This window comes from Hemicordylus capensis, chromosome 3 (genome assembly GCF_027244095.1).
Source record: "Hemicordylus capensis ecotype Gifberg chromosome 3, rHemCap1.1.pri, whole genome shotgun sequence".
In the NCBI taxonomy this organism is placed as follows: Eukaryota; Metazoa; Chordata; class Lepidosauria; order Squamata; family Cordylidae; genus Hemicordylus; species Hemicordylus capensis.
This window is the reverse complement of record NC_069659.1, coordinates 289859178-289876222: the sequence shown is the minus strand read 5'-3', so window position 1 is coordinate 289876222 and position 17045 is coordinate 289859178. Positions and strand designations below refer to the sequence as shown.

At 44.9% G+C, this 17045-nt stretch overlaps 1 long non-coding RNA gene across 1 annotated transcript; it reads right to left on the bottom strand.

The window, feature by feature from the left end:
* Positions 1-1104: 1104 nt before the first annotated feature.
* LOC128351253 (uncharacterized) lies at positions 1105-17016 on the bottom strand. The gene is made up of 3 exons (XR_008319667.1): positions 16928-17016; positions 5052-5130; positions 1105-1377 (listed from the first exon to the last, which is right to left on the bottom strand). It is a non-coding gene; the product is annotated as an uncharacterized LOC128351253 (long non-coding RNA).
* Positions 17017-17045: the final 29 nt, after the last annotated feature.

The window sequence follows — 17045 nt, the reverse complement described above, 5'->3', positions numbered from 1 at the left end:
CTTCCCAGTTCAATTCTAATTTAGACAATGACTCACATCCTGGGCAGCAGTTTGTGAAGAAGGGCTGTGCAGTTGCAGGAAACCTTCAGTGTACCTGCAGCGAGGCCTTTTCCCGTAGGCAAGCATGTACAGAAAAGGATGGGGAAGCAATTTCTGCTTCTTTCTGCTTGCAAGAATTTGTCCCGAAGGGCCACACATCCCTCAGCAAGGGGGGAGAATCAAAAATAGCTTTCCCAACTACCTGGAACTGCACAGCCCTTGCTCTGTCCACATACTGAGTCTCACGAGCAGCCTGAGCTAGGCTGCTTGCATGAAGCACTGGGATCTGTGTGGGTCCCGGCAATCCCAAGCCTGCTCCTGCTCCCAAGCCGTGCTCTTAGTCAAAGTTAAGGGAGCAAGCACTCCCTTAACCCAGCTTCTGGGCTCATGTGTCTCCTCGGCTCCATGGATGTGTCTCTTCGGCGCCACAAGATGTGTGGGCATGTGGCTTGCACACCGAATGGTTCAAGAGGGATAATCTGGGGGAAGGTAGGTTGAACCCTGCCTTCCTCCCCACCCGTCCGGCCACCTGCCCGGTCATGTGAATGGCCTCACTGTTGCACAGCACGTGGGCCATTAAGTTTAGAAAATGATTCCACACTGGTTCAAACACTTTCTGCATGGAAGCATTTTTCATTGCATGCAAGTATCTTTCTGCATGAGTTAGAGTTATTCGTTTAGATCAGGGGTTCGCAACCTGTGTTACGAATACGAATACGACGAATATTCCCAGAGTGGTTTACATAGATATAAATAAATAAATAAATAAATAAATAAATAAATAGGCTCCTTGTCCCCAAAGGGCTCACAATCTAAAAAAGAAATATAAGATAGACACCAGCAACAGCCACTGGATATGTTGCTGAACTACAATTCCCTTCATGCCCAGTCACAATACATTGTAGCTGGGGGTGATGGGAGTTGTAGTTCAGTAAAATCTGGAGGACCACTGATTGGGAATCTGTGGTTTAGAGAGATTTCATGCAGACTTCATGCAATACTAAACGTTTCTATAGACTGCAATTCTATAAAAATAATACAGTACTAACAAATAAGAAAAATATGTATTTTATAAAGGTTTAGTGTTTATTTTAAAGATGTTTACAAAGAGAAGAACATAAAAACAAACAAGAATATATTAACCATTAACTTGAAAGTTGAAGGCCTGGTTATTTGAACCACTTCTTTTAAACCAGTTTCCACTTCTTGTGTTTAGGAGTTCATTTCCAGTTCAGGTTCAAGGCAGCCAAAAGATTTTAAGTTTTGGTTCAGTTATGGCTCATGAAAAATACCTCTCTAGGCTGGTTTTTGGTTTGGGTTCAGGTTCAGTGCAACTCCCTGATGTGTGGGGAAAGAAAGAAATCCAGTCAAGAGACAAATCGTGCTTTATGATTCCAGATCATTCTTTGCTAATATCAAGAAAAGAAAAATGGATGACTCTGAAAGCTCAGATTTTTGGACTCTAATTCCTTTTTGGCAACAACAGTGTTTTATCCACTCTCATGGGTCTAATACACCAAGTCATTTAGCAAGAAATGCTAGTGGTGAAATAAAACTCTCAAGAGCTATATAGCAGGGGATATTTTGGGATGACTGTTTGTTTTGGACAAGAAAGGCTAATGGCCTTACCCAACTCTTATTCATTGCAATGGGGTTTGCACAAGAAGCCTTCCTGGTGGGTTATGTTGAATGCCATTCTGTATGAGTTCCCATTTTAAATCTGCTGAAGAGACATGTCTTCAGTGAGGGGGAGAAGTCATGGGGGAAAATAGTGTGGGAGGATGCCTAACAGCCCTCGAGGCTCTGCTGGGGGAGCAGAACTGAGGGTGGTTGTGGAGGCTGCAAAGGCAGAGGTGCACTTAGGTAATTTTGGAGCCTGGGCCTAAAGGTCTTTGGAGCCCACTCCCCTTGCAAATTCAGCACCATCATGCTCGACTGGGCAGCCACACCACCCAAGACAGACTAAAGAGGATTTGGGGACCCCCAGGGGCTGTGAAGGCCCTGGACTTCAGCCCCGAAGTCCAGGGGTAAGAGCACCTCTGGCTGGAGGCAAGCAAGGAGGGAAGGATTCATGCTGAGCTGAAACTATAGGTGAAGATGAGACTGTATATGTTTTGTTACTACTTGGGGATTGTGGTGGCAGTGGCTCTGAGGTTGTGGCCGGTATCATTTTGAATTCTGCATCATTGTGAGGACAGCAGCCCTGTGGACTATTTTGGTCTCCCATCAGCACTTTCATTCCTTATAACTCTGAAATGTGGGAGGCCTCGTCCTTCTATCTCTTAAATAAATAAATGCTGTATGGGAGCTGAACTATAAATAATGCTTTTAACAAGGGGCGTAACATGGCTGGAGAGGGCCCAGAGACAAAATTTTAAAATGGGCCCCTCGCTGGTACAAACACACACACTTCACAATATATAGTCATGTGACTTGCCTCTGGAGGGCCCCTCGAGGCGTAGGGGCCCCCAGGCAGCCGCCTCCCCTTGCCTAATAGTAGTTATGCCCCTGCTTTTCTAAAACTTCTCTCCTTAGAGTGTGGAAGATTTTATTTGCCACATGTTTTATTTGCCACATTATTGCTCTACAATATGGTTGAAACAAGAAACTGATTTGACTGAATATTACAGATTCAGATTCTGCTGTAGCTCAGCATAGACCTGAGATTACATGTGATAATCTATACATGGTGAATAATATTTCCAGAGTCACACTCACACACCCCAAGTCAATTTGCAACCCACCCACCCCCTAATCAATACTATAATGAAAACAAAGATAAAAACAAAACAGCCATACTAGCAAACTACAGGAAGACAAATATGGACCCTAACAAAATCTTGCAGTATGTGTGCATGTGTTATTTGGTGTGCATGAGTTATTTGAGCCTATGGTTGAGCATGATGAAACAAAGCAACAAAGATGGGAGTCTCCGCTCTAACTCGTGTCTTACTTCATATGCAATCCCCACCCACTCCTGATTTTATTTTATTTTATTGGTATGGGGCACTAGTACTCAGTCTCAGCTCCTTCTCAGACAGCCCTAACATTTCAAGAGTTAATGACTGGTGAGGGGTCAGTTTAATGTTTTACTCAATAGCTGCTGAGATTGTAGGGAGGGAAAGGGATTGTGGAATAGGTAGCTTATATCTAATGGTGAGTGTTGTTAGGTGTGTCTGTATGCATGCATGCATGCATGATTAACAGATTCAGTACACAACTTCCCCCTCTGTTCTTTAGGAGAGTACACACAGAGTCTTTATGTTTTTTGGTGTGTATGTTGGGGGAGGGTGGATTAACCCCCCCGTACCAAGAGCTTATATGTGTCAAATCCCTTCCCCCTCAGAAACACAAAGCTGTGAAATGGCTGGTGAAAAAACTAAAGTGTTTTAGACATCTTTCCTGCTCAGAAACAGAAAGAATTGTGACTGCCTTGAGGGAGTATTCTTCAAGGCTTTCACAATTCTTTCTGCTTCTGAGCAGGAAAGATGTCTAAAATGCTTTATTCTTTTTGTTGAAGTCCTTCCTTCCTTCTTCCTTCCTTATCACTGAGTTCCATTCACTCTGTCCATGTGGTTGTCTGTTAACTGTCCTCGGAGTCTAGGAACATTCCACTCCATTGAGTTGCATTAGAGCAGTGGCGGGGCTGGTCCCCTTAGTTTTTAAATGCAGATTTTTGTGAAACCAATGTACTTGCAGGTTACCTCGAGCCTGCTAGTATCTCTCCCTTGCTCGCAAGTGCTCCGGTTATAGACCCATAAGGATAATAACATTTCCAGATCTTTCAGAAACAGATAATAGATATGAAAATGAGTGTTAGTTAAATCTTGGGACTGTGCCCATACATCAGAATCATAACCTGTAATATTCAGTCAAATCAGTTTCTGCTCCTTGCCTGATACCTAAATGGCTGTAGTGAAGGTCTCAGGTGAGTTTCTCTCCTTGGAAAGGAATTCCAGAGTCGGGATGCCAGTGCAGGAAAGCGCTCTCTCTCTGTCTCTCTGGGAATCAACTGTTTAATGGTGGGGGAATTTGGAGAAGGGCCATTAATCTATTTTAGATTACCATTTGCTGGTTATAGGAACTTATAGCCACTTACCACTAGAAAGTTTAAATTGCTCTGGAGCTTCAGGTGCTCCTTCATTATGCGTAGGTTTCCTACTAACTCTTTTTAAATTCTGTTAAATTAACTAGCACTCTTTTAAATTTTCCCAGACATATCTTATCCATCCCTCAATGTCTCTACATGGTTTCTATTAATTAGGATATAGAACTATCCTAGGGATGCCGTAGCAAAAGGTTGCTTCTGCAATTCAGAGCATTGTAATTGCTTTATTGTTGTTGTTTTTTAAAATACTTTTGTGCTGGCAGTCAGCAGAGATTTTTGCAGTAGGAAAAAAAGGATGTTCTGTTAAACTGAAAGACAAAAAGGAAATCTGTTGAGTAGTTATTTTCTTAAATCCACTCATGAGAAAAATAATGTTTTGTTGTTCCAAATAATTGTTATTGCTTATATAAACAATTTTATTTCTAAAAGCTGAGATTTTCAAGGTCTAATTCCTTTGCCCCTTGGCAACAGTGTTAGTGCAATTGCAAGAGTTTCATACTCCACTCATTTAGCAAGAAATGCTAACAGTGAAATAGAGCTGTCTAATGTCTATACAGAGAGCTAAACTGGAAAGTCCTTTTCAGACATTCTAGGCTGCAGCTAGGCCTGCCTGTGTACAACGCTGCATTTATTGGCTCATTCTAATCTGGTAACCTGGGCTTTTGATTGGTCAGACAGCCCCATACACGTTCAGCTATATATGTAAGTTCTGATTGGGCTATGTTCTGATTTCCAGAGTAACCTATGGAGTTTGGGGCAAGGACAGCATATATACAATCTTTCTCCTCCCCTCTCTGTGTATTGAAAGAATTTCAGAGGGGTTTGTTTTTGTAATCAACACAGAAAAATTGATTTGCTGTGCTCCTTTAGGATGTAGTGGAATTCTAAATGGATACGCTTGTACTTAGCTTATCTCTTGGCCCTCTCTTGTCTTCCACATCATGAGCTGGATTTTGTGGTGCCTGTTCTGTAATGTTTTGCATCTGGAAATGGTAGGAAGAATGAGTCAGACCACTAATTGTTTACACATTCAACTTAAATGGTTTCTTCATGGTTTCTTTTCTTCTTGCCCTCTTCTCCTCCCAGTGTCACGCTTAAGTGGTATTTTATAGGGAAACTGAAAGGAGGGAAAGTATAAGTAGGTTTCTGACATCTGTGCTGTCTTCTTCTGGATTTGAAACCTTTGGCCCAAACTTCCATGCATGCACCAGTGTGGTTTCCTGAGGATTTCTCTTCTCTAGTGAAGCCAACCCAAACCCCACAATCCATTGTCACTAGGGTGTTCTTAATAGCAGATTCCTAGTGGAAAGATGGCCGTGTAAGCCCCTGGGATCAGGTTTCTTCAGGGCATAGCAAATAGGTAATTTATGTTCAGCAAACACACGGGGGAAGAAAGCTTAAGAACATAAGAACAGCCCTGCTGGATTAGGCCCAAGGCCCAAAGCCCATCTAGTCCAGCATCCTGTTTCACACAGTGTCCCACCAGATGCCACTGGAAGCCTACAGCTGGAGTTGAGGGCATGTCCTCTCTCCTGCTGTTACTCTCCTGCAACTGGTACTCAGAGGCATCCTGCCTTTGAGGCTGGAGGTGCCCTATAACCCTCCGACTAGTAGTCCCCGCAGTTGTCTTTTTTCTAAACTAAATAGCCCCAGGTGTTGTAGCCTTGCTGCATAAGAAAGGTGCTCTAGGCCCCTGATCATCTTGGTTGCCCTCTTCTGCACCTTTTTCAGTTCTAAAATGTCCTTTTTTAGACATGTTGACAAGAATTGTACACAGTACTCCAAGTGTGGTCGCACCATAGTTTTTTAGTTTTGTATAAGAGCATTATAATATTAGCAGTTTTATTTTCAATCCCCTTCCTAATGATCCCTAGCATGGAATTGGCCTTTTTCACAGCTGCCACACATTGAGTCGGCACTTTCAACGAGCTGTCCACCATGACCCCAAGATCCCTCTCCTGGTCACTCACTGACAGCTCAGATCCCATCAGCGTATACTTGAAGTTGGGGTTTTTCGTCCCAATGTGCATCACTTTACACTGGCCAACATTGAAGCACATTTGCCATTTTGTCGCCCACTCCCCTAGTTTGGGGAGATCCTTTTGGAGTTCCTCACAATCGGTTTTGGATTTCACTACCCGAAAAAAATTGGTATCATCTGCAAATCTGGCCACCTCGCTGCTTACCCCTACTTCTAGATCATTTATGAATAAATTAAAAAGCACCAGTCCCCATACAGATCCCTGGGTGATCCCACTTCTCACTCCCCCCTCCATCGTGAAAACTCTCCATTTATCCCTACCCTCTGTTTCCTGTCCTTCAACCAGTTAGCAATCCACATATGTACTTGTCCCTTTATCCCATGACTGCTAAGTTTCTTCAGGAGTCTTTGATGAGGAACTTTGTCAAAAGCTTTTTGGAAGTCCAGGTATATTATGTCAACTGGATCACCTTGATCCACACATTTGTTGACACTCTCAAAGAACTCCAAAAAGTTTGTGAGGCAAGATTTCCCTTTGCAGAAGCCATGCTGGTTCTCTCCCAGCAGGGCCTGTTCTTCTGTGTGCTTTACAATTTTATCCTTGACCTTGTGAAAAGATGCTATGAGGGGAAAAAAATCCTTTCTTGGAATGCGGGGAGATAATTTAAGAGAGCGTCTTCTTCGCTATGAGCCCCACCGCCCATTGAGGTCACTTGAGGAGGTCTGTCTCCAGTTGCTGCCAACTCGTTTGGTGGCTACACAGAGATGGGCCTTCTCGGCTGTTGCCCTGAGATTGTGGAATGCGCTCCCTGCTGAGATACGATCCTCCCCATCTCTGGCAATTAAAAAACAACAACCTGAAAACACATCTCTTCAACCAAGATTTCTCAGCTTTTTAAAACTTGTTTTTAAATTCTTCTGATTATTTAATTGTTGTTTTACAATGTTTTTAATTGTTAATTGTTGTTTTTATGCTTTATTATTTTTGTTTTAATTATTAACTGATTTTAATGGTGTTTTAATGTAAACCGCCCTGAGCCTTTTGGAAGGGCGGTATAAAAGTTTTAATAAAAATAATAATAAAAATAATAAAAATTAAAAAAAGAAAAAAAAGAAAGAAAAACAAGTCAAAATAATCGACATAGCAATACCAGGGGATAGCAGAATAGAAGAAAAAGAAATATAAAAAATCACCAAATACAAAGATCTACAAATTGAAATTGAAAGGCTGTGGCAGAAAAAGACCAAAATAATCCCAGTGGTAATTGGCGCCCTGGGTGCAGTTCCAAAAGACCTTGAAGAGCACCTCAACACCATAGGGGCCACAGAAATCACCATCAGCCAATTACAAAAAGCAGCTTTACTGGGAACAGCCTATATTCTGCGACGATATCTATAACAACTGACAATAAAATTCAGCCATCCCAGGTCCTTGGGAAGGACTCGATGTCTGGATAAAACAAACCAGTCAATAACACCTGGCTGACTGTGTAAACAAGAAATAATAAAAAAAATGTCTATAAAGCTCTGGAAAATGTTTCCGTTCAGTCTGCTGGAAAACACAGGTCCCCCTTTTGCTCAGAATCAAAAGCAGCCCTGTTCAATGACTGGAACTTCACTACAGCAGAGTTGTTTTATCTTATCCAATTCTCCTTTAGGCTTCTTCTTTATCTAGATGCCTAGTTCAACTTCTTTCTGATCTGGAGGTTGTGTCTGCTTGATGAGGCAGATGCTGAGGTCATACTCACAACCTCTGCCCGCCACTCCTGAGGGCTGCAGGGAAGGCAGGAGCTCATCTGCTTTCCCCAGCAGATGAGTGGTGGCCACCTGTGCCTTTGCCACACCACACACCCACATGAATGGCGGCATGGCGAAGGCTGAAGTCGGAAAAGGGAGGACTCCCCCTGCCCCCACATCCCAGGGTTTGTGTGCCACGCCACTAGTGCAGCCACTCCTTCTCCCTAGCTTGCTGCCGGAAATGGCGGCAGGCTGTGGGGAGGCCAGCAGCAATTGTTCTTATGATAGCCTGCCAAGGTTAAATGAACCTCAGGTTCCTAAGCACTATTGAAATGAATGAGACAGGTTAGTCATGACTAACTTAAGACCCATTCATTCCAATGGGTCTTAGTCATGACTAACTTAGTCTGGATGCTGCCTCCATAACATTACAGTGATAACTTTATAACAGTGACAGATTAAAAACAGAGAGAAGTCAGTTAAACAACATCCAAAAGGCTAATCTTCTGGATTTGTCCTAGAACCCACTGGACTTGGTAACCAATTCCAGAGCTTTGGAGGCACTCCTGTTCAAAAGGACCAATTGGTGTTAGAAGCAGAAAGTTCCCGAGTATTTGTGAGCATGGATATTGATGCTGAATTATCTGTATTAAACTAACTTAATAAGTCAAGTCCCTTTCACATCTCATGTGAAAATTTCATGCAAATACTAAATTCATTTTTACAGATGTGTGGTTACCCAAATTCAAAGTTTAAAATATATACCCCAAGCTTATTTTTTGTAAATTAAGGTACTAGAAGGATCCTGGTATTTAGCAAGACTTCCTGCATGGAATCTGAATGAAAGCATGAGTGAAGACCAGACTCAAACTGAACTTTTCTGAATCTCAGAAAAAGGTTTAGTTTTATTGTGGTTTAAGGCTCAGACTAAATCACATTTTACTAGACTGGTTCACTCAACCTTGCTATAAATCAACTCTGGAGCACTCCACCACTGAGCATAAAGCACTCCTAGAGGTATAAATCAAGATGTGAACATTGTACCTGTGAGTATAAAACACTTTGAAATGTATAAGTCAAGCTTGAAGACTCTGTCTCTGTGAAATGCTTGGAGAAATAAATGTTAGTGCCTAACCACTGCCTGTTTGAATATAAACACAGGGGTCATATATCTCACTTCTGTATGAATGCTTGAACACATGTATATATCAGTCTCCAGGTGAGAATGAAATGCTGGCCTTGATGCTGCATGTTGAGCCAGTTGGCGCTTGAACACCATTCATTTATCTCTCATATTTGGATTTTGTCCTTCCTCCAAGAACCTCAGGGCAACCTCCACAGGGTTACGCAATTTTTTCTCGCAACTACTCTGTGAGCTAAGTTTGACTGAGAGACAGTGACTGGATTGGCCCCACAGATCACAGAGGGTGCTTCGTGGCCCACTGAGTTGAATAGTGATTTAGATTTGTGTGTTCTCAATTTAAGCCCAACACTAACCAGTGCACTATTCAGGCTCTCTTCGTCATTCTTACCATGCAGTTTGTATTCTCTTATCCCATTAATTCTAATTAATGAGAGTACGCATGAGTAACTTAGTCTCAACAAAAGCTAGTAACTGGAGTAGTTTATCATAACTATAACATTTACATTTGTGCGTGCATGCACAATCTCTATGGTATACTTGAGCTGAAGATTTGCAACAGAAGAGGTTGAGCATTTCCAAGATAGGGCAGAGAGAGATTCCTGCCTGCAACCTTGGAGGAGCTGCTGGCAGTCTGTGAAGACAATACTGAGCTAGATGGATCTATGGTCTGACTCAGTATATGGCAGCTTCCTAGGTTCCTAACTTCCCTGCGATGTGATGGCACTGACTTAGGGCCAAACCACATTACATTAAATGTGTAAGGGCTGTTCAGACAATCACTACTAGGGTAGTAGAATCTTATCCTAGTTTGGGAGCTGCACACACTCCCAAATTCTGAGCATCGGTGAGTGTAAAACCAGGTCAGAGGTGAAGATCTTGCTCATGTGCTAAGCCCCATCTGTGTGGGATGAGCATGCCCTACCCAGATTTCATCCCTAGCTTTGGAATGAGGCAGAAGGAAAAACTGTCCTACTTAGCTGGGGCTTAGCAGGTGATAAATCTCCCAGCTGTTAGTGAAACTGCTCTGGAGTGTTGGCTATGCACTCTGGACTAATTTTGGCCGGAGGTGGACAGTCAGTGTGAATCTAGAAGGAGCAGTTCATTACAGGATAAATTTGTGCAAAGCTTTGGTCTTGGAAATTACTGACAGAGAGTTGGAGTCAGAATACAATCAGTTTTATTGAGAGTAATAGGGGTAGAGAAAGCAAAATGAATTAATAAGCAATACAATATTAACTGATAAGACTAATAAGGCTAATAAGATGAAATTAAGGCTCATAAAGAGGTGTTTCAGCTTGAGATCCAAATTAAAATCAACTCAAAGTTGGTTAGAGGAATGAGAGGGACAGCAAAAGAGTTTGGAGCATAAGTTGGTTAGTATACCTGGATCCTTCCGATGGATGTCTGGGACACTTGTTGCTCAGTACATGCTGAGGTATTTCTCTCCAGGAACAAGCAGGAAAACATGGTGCAAGAGTGGAGACAAGTGTGCCACTTGTGAGTCAGGAAGCCAGTAAAGGTCTAAAGGTGGTCTGATCTCAGGAGACCAGATGCCTTCAGGCCATCTTCAGACTACACCTCTTTCCTGAGAAAAGTGGCATCCATGGTAGACAAAATAATGTATTTTGTCCTATTCAATCCCAGGTGGATGTGCTCTAAAGCACAATGAGGTGAAAAGGTTTAGACAACCTGTATGTAAAAACATTTAATAGGTGGACACAGAACTTGTCTTGTGTCAGGAAGACCTTCCAGGTGTGTGTCATGGTCCTGATCCTGATTTCCCCCTGCAGCTGCTGCATAAGTTAAAAACACACACACATGCACGCGTGCACACACACACACACAGAGCATTTAACATAAAAAGGCTATTCTGACGATCAGCCGAAATCGGGCTAGGCGAGCCTAGCCCGATTTTGGCTGACGGTGTGAGCCACCGGGCTTGCAGGCAAGACCGGTGGCTCCCAGGTGGTTAACCTAAGTACCCCTCCCATAAGCGAGCACTCCACAAACCTGGTTTTTTAAAATCGTGAGTAGCCATGGTGCAGCTCTGCATCCTGGCTCCGGTAGGAGTGTGCACGGTTCGGTCCGGCCACAATGTAAAAGACCGCCGGACGAGTTCGGAGGTCCGGCAGTCTGGAGGTTCGGGAGGGCGGGGGCATGTAGCTTTAAGGGGGTGGTGGTAGTACTCCCCCCCCGCAGCTCTTCCCCCTCCAGCGCTGGTGCGTTTTAAAGTCTTCCTGGGGCGGCAGAGTTCCTCCCTGTCGCCCCTGCCCCCGTCGTTGTCATCCAAAGCCTTCAAAGGAGTACAGCTAGCGGCGTGCATGCGTCCTGCGCAGCGCGCGCGCTTGTCTCTGACGCTGGCGCGCACGCACCGCATATGTCACGGCACGCGTGCGCCAGCGTCGGAGACAAGCACGCGCGCCGTGCAGGGCGCATGCGGGCCGCTAGCTGTACTCCTTTGAAGGCTTTGGATGACAACGACGGGGGCAGGGGCGGCAGGGAGGAACTCTGCTGTCCCAGGAAGATTTTAAAACGCACCAGCGCTGGAGGGGGAAGAGCGGGGGGGGGAGTACTACCACACACCCTTAAAGCTACATGCCCCCCAGTGCCGGACCACGCCTCTGTGGTTCCGTGCACATCCCTAGGCTCCGGGGGTCTTGCCAGCACGCCTTGTGCACTTCTGTCACGGAACCAGCAATTTAGTGGGCGGCCGATCTGGCCGCCCAGGGCTCCCACCCTGCTTGTGTGCGGGGAGAGCGAGTTTAGCCCGCTCTTCCCACTCAGCTCCTCAAACCAGGTTTCACTGACCGTAAGACCCAGCTCAAAGTGTAGTTTGAACCTTGATGCTGGTAAAAATAAATGAGTTAAATAAATTCTTGAAGGATTGGCCCATCTATTATTTCTTGTGTACACAGTCAGACAGGTGTTATTGACTGGTATGTTTTATCCAGACATTGAGTCCTTCCCAAGGAGCTGGGATGGCTGAATTTTATTGTCAATGTTGTTGCTGTTATAGATATCGCAGAATATAGGCTGTTCCCAGTAAAGCTGCTTTTTGTAATTGGCTGGTGGTGATTTCTGTGGCCCCTATGGTGTTGAGGTGCTCTTCAAAGTCTTTTGGAACTGCACCCAGGGCGCCAATTACCACTGGGATTATTTTGGTCTTTTTCTGCCACAGCCTTTCAATTTCAATTTGTAGATCTTTGTATTTGTGATTTTTTCTATTTCTTCTACTCTGCTATCCCCTGGTATTGCTATGTTGATTATTTTGACTTGTTTTTCTTTCTTCTCGACTACAGTGATATCTGGTGTATTGTGTGGCAGATGTTTGTCTGTTTGTAGTCGGAAGTCCCATAATATTTTTACATCTTCATTTTCTTCAACTTTTTCAGTGTTATGGTCCCACCAATTTTTGGCTACAGGTAGCTTGTATTTTTTGCAGATGTTCCGGTGTATCATCCCTGCCACCTTGTCATGCCTTTGTTTGTAGACAGTCTGTGCAATCTTTTTACAACAGCTGATTAGGTGGTCCACAGTTTCATCTGCTTCTTTACAAAGGCGGCACTTGCTGTTTCTTGTGGATTTTTAGACTTTTGCTCTTATTGCATTTGTTCTTAGTGCCTGTTCTTGTGCAGCCAGTATTAAACCCTCAGTTTCTTTCTTCAAGTTGCCATTCTTAAGCCATTGCCAGGTCTATATTGTGCAAACATTGACCATGCAGGGGCTTATTTTTCCATTTTTCTGCTCGGTTCTTGACTTGTTCTTTCTTGTAGGCCTGCTTTGTTTGAATGGTGTTGAATAGTTTCTCGTTATTGACCATTTTAAGTGCATCTTCTTCACCGTCCTTGATATATTCTTCAAGGCCTCTTTTCTCCTCCTCCACTGTATGATGGACTTGAAGCATTCCCCTTCCACCTGAGCTGCGAGGGAGGTATAGCCTATCTACATCACTGCAGGGGGTGCAGAGCATGATTGATGGTCATGATTTTCCTGGTCTAACGATCTAGCGTCTCTAGCTCTGCCTGGGTCCAGTCTATTATTCCTGCAGTGTATCTGATAACAGGTATAGCCCAGGTGTTTATGGCATGTATGGTGTTCCCACCATTGAGTTTGGACTTGAGGATTTGTCTAACTCTCCTGATGTATTCACTTCCAATTTTTCTTTTAACTTCAGTGTGTGCAATGTTATCAGCCTGGAGGATGCCCAAGTATCTGTAATGTTCTTTCTCTTCCAGGTTCTTGATGTTGCTTCCATTGGGCAGTTCTATTCCTTCTGTTTTTCTTATTTTTCTTCTGTTCATTATTAATGCAGCGCATTTGTCTAGTCCAAACTCCATTGCTATATCGCTACTGAATATACGGACAGTGTTTAGCAGTGATTCGATTTCTGACTGAGACTTTCCATACAACTTCAGATCGTCCATGTACACCAGATGGTTTATTTGACTTGATGTTTTAGATGTTTGGTATCCGAGGCCTGTTTTGTTTAGTATTTGTGAAAGTGGGGTCATGGCGATTACAAACAACAGAGGGGATAGTGAGTCCCCTTGGAAAATGCCTCTTCTAATGCTAACCTGTCCAAGTGTCTCGCCATTGATTGTTGTTAATAATAATAATAATAATTAATAATTTGATTTCTATACCGCCCTTCCAAAAATGGCTCAGGGCAGTTTACACAGAGAAATAAAAAATAAATAAGATGGCTCCCTGTCCCCAAAATGCTCACATTCTAAAAAGAAACACAAGATAGACACCAGCAACAGTCACTGGAGGTACTGTGCTGGGGGTGGCTAGAGCCAGTTACTCCCCCCACCCGCTAAATAATGAGAATCAGCATGGTAAAAGGTGCCTATTTGCCCATTATCATTTAGCCATTATAATTTAGTGGAGCCTCATTTCTAGAGGCAGTATATCTCTGAATACCAGGTGCTGGGCACATGCAATTAGAATGGTTATTGCCCTGTTTGTAGGCTTCCCAGAGGAAGATGGCTAATTACTGTTAGAAAGACAATGAGGCTATTCACACGATTGTAGAAAATCGGGCTAGCCTCCGCTAGGCCGATTTCCTACAATCGTGTGAACCTCTGGGCTCGGCTGCGAGCCTGATGGTTCTTAAGCGGGTAACCCGCTCAAGTAGCCCACCCCTTAAACTGCTCCTTAAAGTGCTCTGAAAACCCGGTTTCTGGGATCGTGAGTAGCCGCAGCGCGGCTCCACGCCACGTGTACTCACAAGTAGACTCCCAGTGGGGGGGCTGAAAAGCAGCCTCCTGGCTCGGCGGTCTCTCCAGCATGCCCTTTGCGCTCACGCAGGGCATACTGGAGCTTCCAGGGGCCGCGTGGCCCCTGATCCTCCCAACCCCCGCCTGCTCCATCATGGAGCCGGCGGTCGTGTGGGTGGCTGCTGCGGCCGCCCAGAGCAGACTGGCTGGTCGTCTGCAAGGAGAGTGGGCTTAGCCCGCTGTCGTCGCAAACCCCATAGAAGCTCTTCTCCGTGATCGTGAGAAGAGCCTCATCAAGGCGATTCTCATGATCGGGCGAAATTGGGCTAAGGGAGCCTAGCCTGATTTTGCCCGCACGTGAGAACCACTGGGCTCGCAGCCGAGCCCAGTCTCACCAAAGCAGGTAACTCGCTAAAGTTACCCTCCCCTAAGCCCAGGTTAGTGGAGTGAGCGCTCCGCTAACCCGGGCTTTTGGACTGTGTGTTGCCGCGGCGTGGCAACTTACGAGTAGACCCCTGACCGGGAGGCTAAAAAGCAGCCTCCTGGCTTGGGGGTCTCTCCAGCATGCCCTGCATGCTCATTCAGGGCATGCTGGAACTTCTGGGGGGCATGCAGTCCCCAATCTCTGCTGCCCCTGCCAGCTCCGTGATGGCGCCAGCAGTCGTGTGGATGGCCTATCCGGCCGCTCAGGGCTCTGCGGGAACTTGTCTGCGGGGAGAGTGGTCTAAGCCCGCTCTCCCCGCTTAACCCCATCTGGCGGTTCCCACTGATCGTGGGAATTGCCTCAATGTTGAACTCCATGGGAGTGTGGTCTGAACCAGGAGGGCTGCTCTTACATTCATAATCATTTTATTTTCTTGACTCATCAGAAGTTTGCAGCAGTTGTCTTTTATCTGCATCTTGGACAAAATAGAATCCCCTTCTTTCCTATCCAAGACCTTCCTTACTTCAATTTTTCTTCTTCTCTTCAAACTACCCCTTTCATTGTCTCTTAATCTCAACAGTGACCTCACATCCTACAAGTAAATGTCAAACCATAATAACTTTTCCACTTTGTACCAGAAACGTGATCAAGCTCCTCTTTTTGGAAAAATCTCATTAGTGAGAGTACATCTCGTTTTAATTGCTCCGCTGAACCCTTTGTGCCCTGTAGGGATATCTTTACACCCATTGCTCACTGCATTGTCATCTTGCATAGTTTTCACTTCTGACTCATGTAAACTCTCTTCACAAGCAGCCTCTTCCAAAGAAGTTAGATCACATTTTTTAAAAATCCTATCTCTACGGATTCTTCATAGGATTACTGCATTATTGCTACAAGGCATCCCAGTCTTTGCAAGCACAACTACATAGCTTACTATGAAATACACCAAGGCCATAGCTATAACTGAGTGAAAGGGTTCAAAGAACATGGGCCCCCAGCTTCTGAGGGCCCTTCAGCTCCATCCCTCCCTATTTTCTTCATTATCTCCCTCACTCTGGGGGGCCACCAGAGAGAGGGATTAACATGGGCCCCCTCTCCCCTAGCTACGCCCCTGAAATACACAGTAATTATTTCTGTTCTGGGGTTAGTTTGATGGTCTCCACAAGCTTTTGCAGCCCCTACAACTCTTTTACCTTCCTACCTGATGAAAGAGAAGTAGGGTGAGAGGAGCTCAGACCTTAGTACAAGTTCCCTCCCTGGCATCTCCAAGATAGGGCTGAGAGAGATTCCTGCCTGCAACCTTGGAGAAGCCACTGCCAGTCTGTGAAGACAATACTGAGCTAAATAGACCAATGGTCTGACTCAGTATATGGCAGCTTCCTATGTTCCTATGTAATCTTGAACAGCCATCTGTAGTCATCATATAAATATTTATTTATATTTAAATATAAATATGAAATAATTAAATACATATGACTGTTAATCAGCAGACACAGACTTGGATCCAAAGAACAGTGAAAGGAGGAGGAAATCCAGCCACCCGCCACCCAAATGGGTGGGGTGGCTTGTTTGCCCCAGCCCCCTTTGGAGCCAAGGAGCATGAGGCTTGGTCTCCTCTGATTGGATCCTGGGGTTGGGGGGGTGGGGCTTAGGCAGCAATGGCCGCGTCGGCATTCTCCTCTCCAGTCCACTTCTCTCAAGCACGGAGAGCAGATGCTCAGCAGGAGCATGGCGGCAAGCCTGGGGGCTGTATTTGTCATAGGCCAGGAGCATGGCAGCAGAGGCTAGGTTTGGGGGTGACTTGAGCGGCCTTCGGCGGCTTAGTGTGGAGCTCAGAGCTCGGTAGGGGGAGCAGGTGAAACTTTTTTGTTCACTCATCTGGAAGGAAAGTGAGGACTGCACAGTCTTCCCCCCCACCTGCCTGCCCTCTACCCTGCCTGCCTGGTCATGTGAATAGCTCCAAAGTCTTGCTCAAGAGCTTCTGCAAATGGAGACACTCCTCTGGATTTGCGCTCACTTTTCCCATGCAACACTTTCCCTCTAAATCAGAAACAGCCCCTCTGTAAGAGGAAGAGGGTTTCTGCTAGTGGAAGGGGCTCCTTTGGATCCAAACCATAAAATACAGAGCAGAGATTCAAAGGCCACAGGATTCACAGGATTCAAAGGCCACCTTTATTAGGACAAACTAAAAGCCCTGTTCAGACACTGAGGTCATGCACAAAAACGTTGGGTGGGCAGGGAGGGTGGGCAGGGGGAAAGGCAGGATTGAACTTACCTTCTCTCCCCCCAGACTATCTGTGCACTCTTCTTCAGCATGTGCTCTCATGTTCCACACTGCTTCATGGAGGGCAAATCTCTGGAGACCAGGACTTGTTTTCCTAGCCTCCAGAAAT